We start from the raw sequence: 6,000 nt of genomic DNA, 5'->3' as shown, positions 1-6,000 counted from the left end.
ATTTGGCCAAAAATTGGACTTGGGTCGTTCTTATATTCATATACTCAAATGTCAGCAATGTCTTCTTTTACAGAGTAACGTAATTATGATTATATCATTAGATCATGGCACTCAGAGCTCTTTCTTTTCCCTCTCAATTAAAACTGAGTAATTGCTCCGTTTGACGTATAATTTTAGAATTATGATCCTTGCACATCGGAAAATACATCAAAATGTCCGTGGAAGCGTCATCAAATTCATGGCAGATGGATGACTGAATTAATATAACCGCTAACAAAGTACTGAATTTAATTGCCCCCGTACGAGAATGCTTAAAAGGAACAACATCACAATACTTTCTTTCGGCATAGTTATACAGATACAGTTTTCTTGCTTTATCCAAATGCAAACTTGCTATACATTGCGTATCTTTTGCGGACATTAAAATAATGAAGTACAGATTTTGAGAGGTATAACTTTTGATTCTGTGATGAATGGTTATTTCTTTTTTAGAAACACTAACTGTTAAACTGGTTGATTGAATTAGCATCAAGCAATAAACAGACTGACATGGTGTACAGGGGGAGTTAAGAAGAATATATATTCTGCGCTAAGAAAATAACTGTTAAAAAATACGGTTATTAGCGAAAGAGTTTCATACATGGTTTGAAAGTGTGTTTCGTATCAAATCATTTGGTATTATATAATCATTTAATATGTAGAATCAAACAGAACTACTGGTTGAAATTCGACTAACCTCAACTGGTTAATTACAGTATGTCCCCCCCCCCCAAAAAAAAAAAAAAAAAAATTACAACGGGGCCCTCCGCAATGATATCTTTAAAAATAGTTAATCAATCTAAATACAAATTCAGGGTATGAAACTATTACTCATTGCCCACATCTTACAGAAAACCCCATTCGATTTGCTTCAGTGGTCAAAGAGAAATACGGAATTTTGTAGAGGATGTCGGGAATCTCTTCTGTCCAAGTTCTGCCTATTGTTCACACACAAGATCATCGAAATGCTAAACTCGGAAGAATCTGATTCATGACATGCTTTACAACAATCCACATTTCTCTGTGACCGCTTAACCAAATCGAATGGGGATTTCTGCAAAATAGAGCTAAAATGTTATATTTAAAGACCCTGAATTAGCATTTTAAAAATTTAATCATATTGGGCATTATCAATGCGAAAATCTTATTGTAATTTTTGGGGAGACATACTGCAGTAAGTCGCCCCAAAAATTACAATCAGATTTTCGAATTGATAACACCTATTATGATCAACCTGTGTACGTTCTACTTCAAAGTCTTAAGGTATAACATCTTAGCTCCATACTTTACAGATTGCGCTGCTCATCCTGTCGGTCCCGTGCAAAGCTCTCCGTGATTTTATTTCACGATGTTGTATACAGTTCAAATTTCATTTCCTGATAATTTTCATGTATCAAACTTTAACACATCTTTTACAATAACCACTTTTTATTAACGTACCTTTTTCTTACAGAGATATGTACAGGGTATCTGATATAGATACGTCTGTTGCGACACGGATTGTCGCCCCTACACGGATTGTCGCCTCCTGCTCGGGGCGACAATCCGTGACGGGCGTTGGCGGCACGGATTGTCGCCCGCCCTCGAAGCACATTTTGCTGGGTAATATCGTTCTGGACATAATCATTGAAATACTAACACATAACTTACATGGCTACATCCATGCAAACATGCCATGTAAAAAGTCATGGTGAAGTTTCAAGGAAGTGTGTATGTGCGCGTGCACATGATAATTTAGTGTCCGTTTGTGCGTGTGTGTGTGTGTGTGTGTGTGTGTGTGTGTATTGGAAGAATGTGTTTATTATGTCAGTTTTTTGCGTATGTGTTTTTTAGCTGCGCGTGGGGAGGGATACCTAGTAAGCTGTTGCTGGCATAAACATTGATATTGATTTTATCAGCTTTGAATTTGATGAGTTTGTTTGGCAGATTTGTATAGGCATTCGGAGTGGAGCTTGGTGCGGGCGGATGCTGCTTTTCTGCATACGGTCCATTATGTCTTATTTATCAACATTGGGAAATCGTTTCATCAGGAAGGATGTGGTATCGGTTCGGGTGTGCGTCGGTATGTGGGAAGGGGGTTACATTTCGTTATTGCAAAAGTTTGTTATTCTGAAGGCTCATTCGTCCGAAGGCTCATTCGTCCGAAGGGTCATTATTCCGAAGTAGTGGAGCGGCATAGCTTGAAAAATTAGAAGAATTGTGCATTTTATGATAAAAGCACCAAATTTCGCACACATGTTGACAATGACATTTGTGACCGGCGACAACGGTTTCAGGCAAAAGTCGGGAATTTCGAAAATTCATTTTTTCACTGAATCTCATTGCCCATTTCCTAAGCTTTGCATTGATATAAAACACTTGTATTCTTCGGCACCGTAAGTGGGCATAGAAAGAGAAATAAAATGCACTTTTTAAGTTGTTAGCCTGACAAAATTGCGAGAAAACAGGCTTTGAAGATTCACCTCTTTCTCAAAGACAATGTCCGAGCGGCGATGCGAGGGGAGAATCACCCATCCGTACGATGGTGCCAATCGATGTTAAGCTCCGCCTCTAGCAACCACATCGCCTTCTGATTGGCTGACTGAGAGAGTCAAATTTCCCGGGGACCTTCCTCGGAGCTCAGCGTATGGAGCCGAAAAACAATGCATTTCGCTCGGGTTTGTTTACCAGTACGTCTTTCAAGATGGCGAATACGATAATTGCACGTATGGTGTACATGTACAATGTACATGGTATGTGTATGGTGCACGCATTACGCAATGGCAACCACATGGCATGGCCGTGTGCATGTAACAGGAGCGGTGGCGAATCCACACATTTACAGATCGCGTTTTCATTGTGGTGCCTTTTGAAGGCAGAAAATTGCTAGTGCTGGCAAGGGTCACGCTTCCTGTTTGTTTTGCTTTTACAAGACATGTATAATTTTATGTTGCTTTGTTCGGTGGTGCTAATTAGATTAAAACAAACAAACAAAAGAACAAACACGACTCATTAGTTTGGTGCGATCTTGACGTGTAGTATTTGAATATAACTGGTTAAATGTGACCGCTCCTTTCCTCTCATCTACCTTCCATTGAGTCAGTCTGCTGTCATAATTTTTACTACATGTTCAAGTAGACAATTTCGAGAATATTTAGTTTTCTTTTCACACGATTATGTCACGCTACATGATTTTTGTTTCACTTCCGTTGTCGAACATTGCGGTTAAATAGAATAGTTTGGATAGAAAGCCAAACGAACGCACTACAGAGCGAGCGTATATAAACCACTATAGCAAGAACAATGGAGCATGTCATCGTGCACGCGGGGACAAAGCATTCCCCAAACGCTGCAACTGGTGTCTCCGAAAGCCGAATTATGTAAATGTATGCGACGCACCAGCCAATCGCATGCGAGACCCTGCACCGTAGCAACGCTGAGGATATTGGCGCGGCGCTCGAAAGAAGCTCGAAACTGACGAGTGCGATCCAACATAGGGTGCTTAAAATTCAATTTTCGATAGGAAAAACTTAGTCTTATGCTACGAAATTTAGTGTAGATGTAGAAAACACATCAAAGATTCGATTTCTGCAAAAAACCTAAATCGACAAAATAATGGTCAAAATCTTTGTACCCCGCCTAGGAGGGAATTTGCTCTTGCGACTTTTGCCTGAAACCGTTGTCGCGGGTCACATTTGAAATAAATTCAGATATTGGGCCATCGTAAAGATTTTGCAAACGAGTGGGAAATAACATTTAAAATAAATTTAGATATTGGGCCACCGGAAATTGCGCCCTCAACGGCCATGGCAGCCATTTTTCAAAATGGTCGCCATAAATGCCAGTTTTCGTAAAATTTTACAAATTTCAGAAGGGAAATCAGTAAGATTTCGCAAACGAGTGGGAAATAACATTCAAAATAAATTTAGATATTGGACCATCGCAAATTGCGCCCCGTAACGGTCATGGCAGCCATTTTTTTCAAAATGGTCGCCATGAATTCAATTTTTTATAAAAAATTAATTCAGAAGGGAAAATCAACAAGATTTCGCAAACGAGTGGGAAATAACATTCAAAATAAATTTAGATATTGGACCACCGCAAATTGCGCCCCCTAACGGTCATGGCAACCATTTTTTTTTTCAAAATGGTCGCCATAAATTCAATTTTTTATAAAAATTAATTCAGAAGGGAAAATCAACAAGATTTTGCAAACGAGTGGGAAATAAAATTCAAAATAAATTTAGATGTTGGGCCATTATAAATTGCGCCCTCAACGCCAATGGCGGCCATGTTTAAGATTGACTGCCATAAATACCACCCTTTTCTCTGAATTTACTAATTCCAGAAGGAAAAATCAATAAGATCTTGCACTCAATTCAAAAATTCCGCTTGAAACATATTTTGCGCCTATGTATTACATTATTGTAAATAGCGCCCTCAATGGCCATTGCAGCCATTTTTCAAAATGGCTATCATGGATTCCATTATTTTTTATTTCCTGATTTCACCAAAGGAAAAGTCAGTAAGATTTTGCACACAATTTAAAAATTATGTTTGAAATAAATGTTTGTATTAGATAACTATAATACTGCTCTCAACGGCCATGGCCGCCATATTCCAAAATGGCTGCCATTGTCATAATCATTTTGTTTTAAAAAATGGTAATTTCTGAAAGAAAAGTTAGCAAATGTGTACATAAATTGAAAAATCATGTTTAAAATCAAACAATATATCTAGATTGCATTAACTCTAGAAATTGTTCCTTCACAAATTTTCAAGAAGAAAAAATTGCTAATAACGGCAATTGCAGCTAAATGGCTGTCATAGATGCCATTTTTATGCCTCCGCCACGAAGTGGTGCCGGAGGCATTATGTTTTCGGGTTGTCCGTCCGTCCGTCCGTCCGTCCTTCCGTCCGTCCGTAATGAATTTTGTGGACAAGGTAACTATCAAAACCTTTTGAGGTATCCTAATGAAATTTGGCATGTATGTGTATTAGAGGGTGAAATTGTGCCTATCAACTTTTGGGTGCACATGCTCAAGGTCAAAGGTCAAAAGGTCAAGGTCATATACATAAAACTTCACTATTTCCATCATATCTGTGCAATGCCTAAAGATGTTTTCTTGAAATTTAGTGTATACATGTATTACCCAATTAAGATTATCTGGTGAAAGTTTTGGTCATGAGGTCAAAGGTCAGAAGGTCAAGGTCAAATACATAAATTTCACGATTTCCACCATACCTATGCAATGCCTGAAGATATTTTCTTGAAACTTAGTGTATACATGCATTACCCAATTGGGATTCTCTGGTGAAAGTTTGGGTCGTGAGGTCAAAGGTCAAAGGTCGAAAGGTCAAGTAAAGATATTAAAACTTCACTTTTTTCTCCGTAACTTGGAAATTGTTCACAGTATCTTTGTATAGAACATAGTATATATGCATGTATTGACTGGCAGTGATTATCGAGAGGATTTAGGGATCATGGGGTCAAAGGTCAGGGGTCAAAGGTCAAGGGCAACGCTTCAAAATTTTACTATTTCCCTCATGTTTACGCAATGCCAGCAGGATTATTATTTTTCTACACTAGGTGTATGCATGTTTAACCTAATAGAGATTCTCTGGAAAGTTTTTTTTTCTTTTGTTTTTGCCTCAAAGGTCAAAAGGTCTAAGATCAAGTGAAAGTGCTGAACTGATTTTTTTCCTCCATATCTCGGAAGTGGCTAAAGTTATATTGAAACGTACTACATATTTATGCATCTTCTGCCTTACATTGAATATCTTATGAATTTTAGGGTCAAAGGCCAAATGAAAATGGTAACAATTTACTGTTCAATACAGAAATCGCACCTTTTCTCCATACCTTGAAAATTACTCAATACATAAACATATGAATGGGTCAAAGTCAAGTTAAAGTCTGTAAATCCCAAATACATGCTCTCATATATAGGTCAAGGAAGGTGAGCATTCAACACATTTGTG

The sequence above is a fragment of the Diadema setosum genome, chromosome 6 (genome assembly GCF_964275005.1).
Source record: "Diadema setosum chromosome 6, eeDiaSeto1, whole genome shotgun sequence".
NCBI lineage: Eukaryota > Metazoa > Echinodermata > Echinoidea > Diadematoida > Diadematidae > Diadema > Diadema setosum.
Note: the sequence above shows the minus strand (reverse complement) of the source record.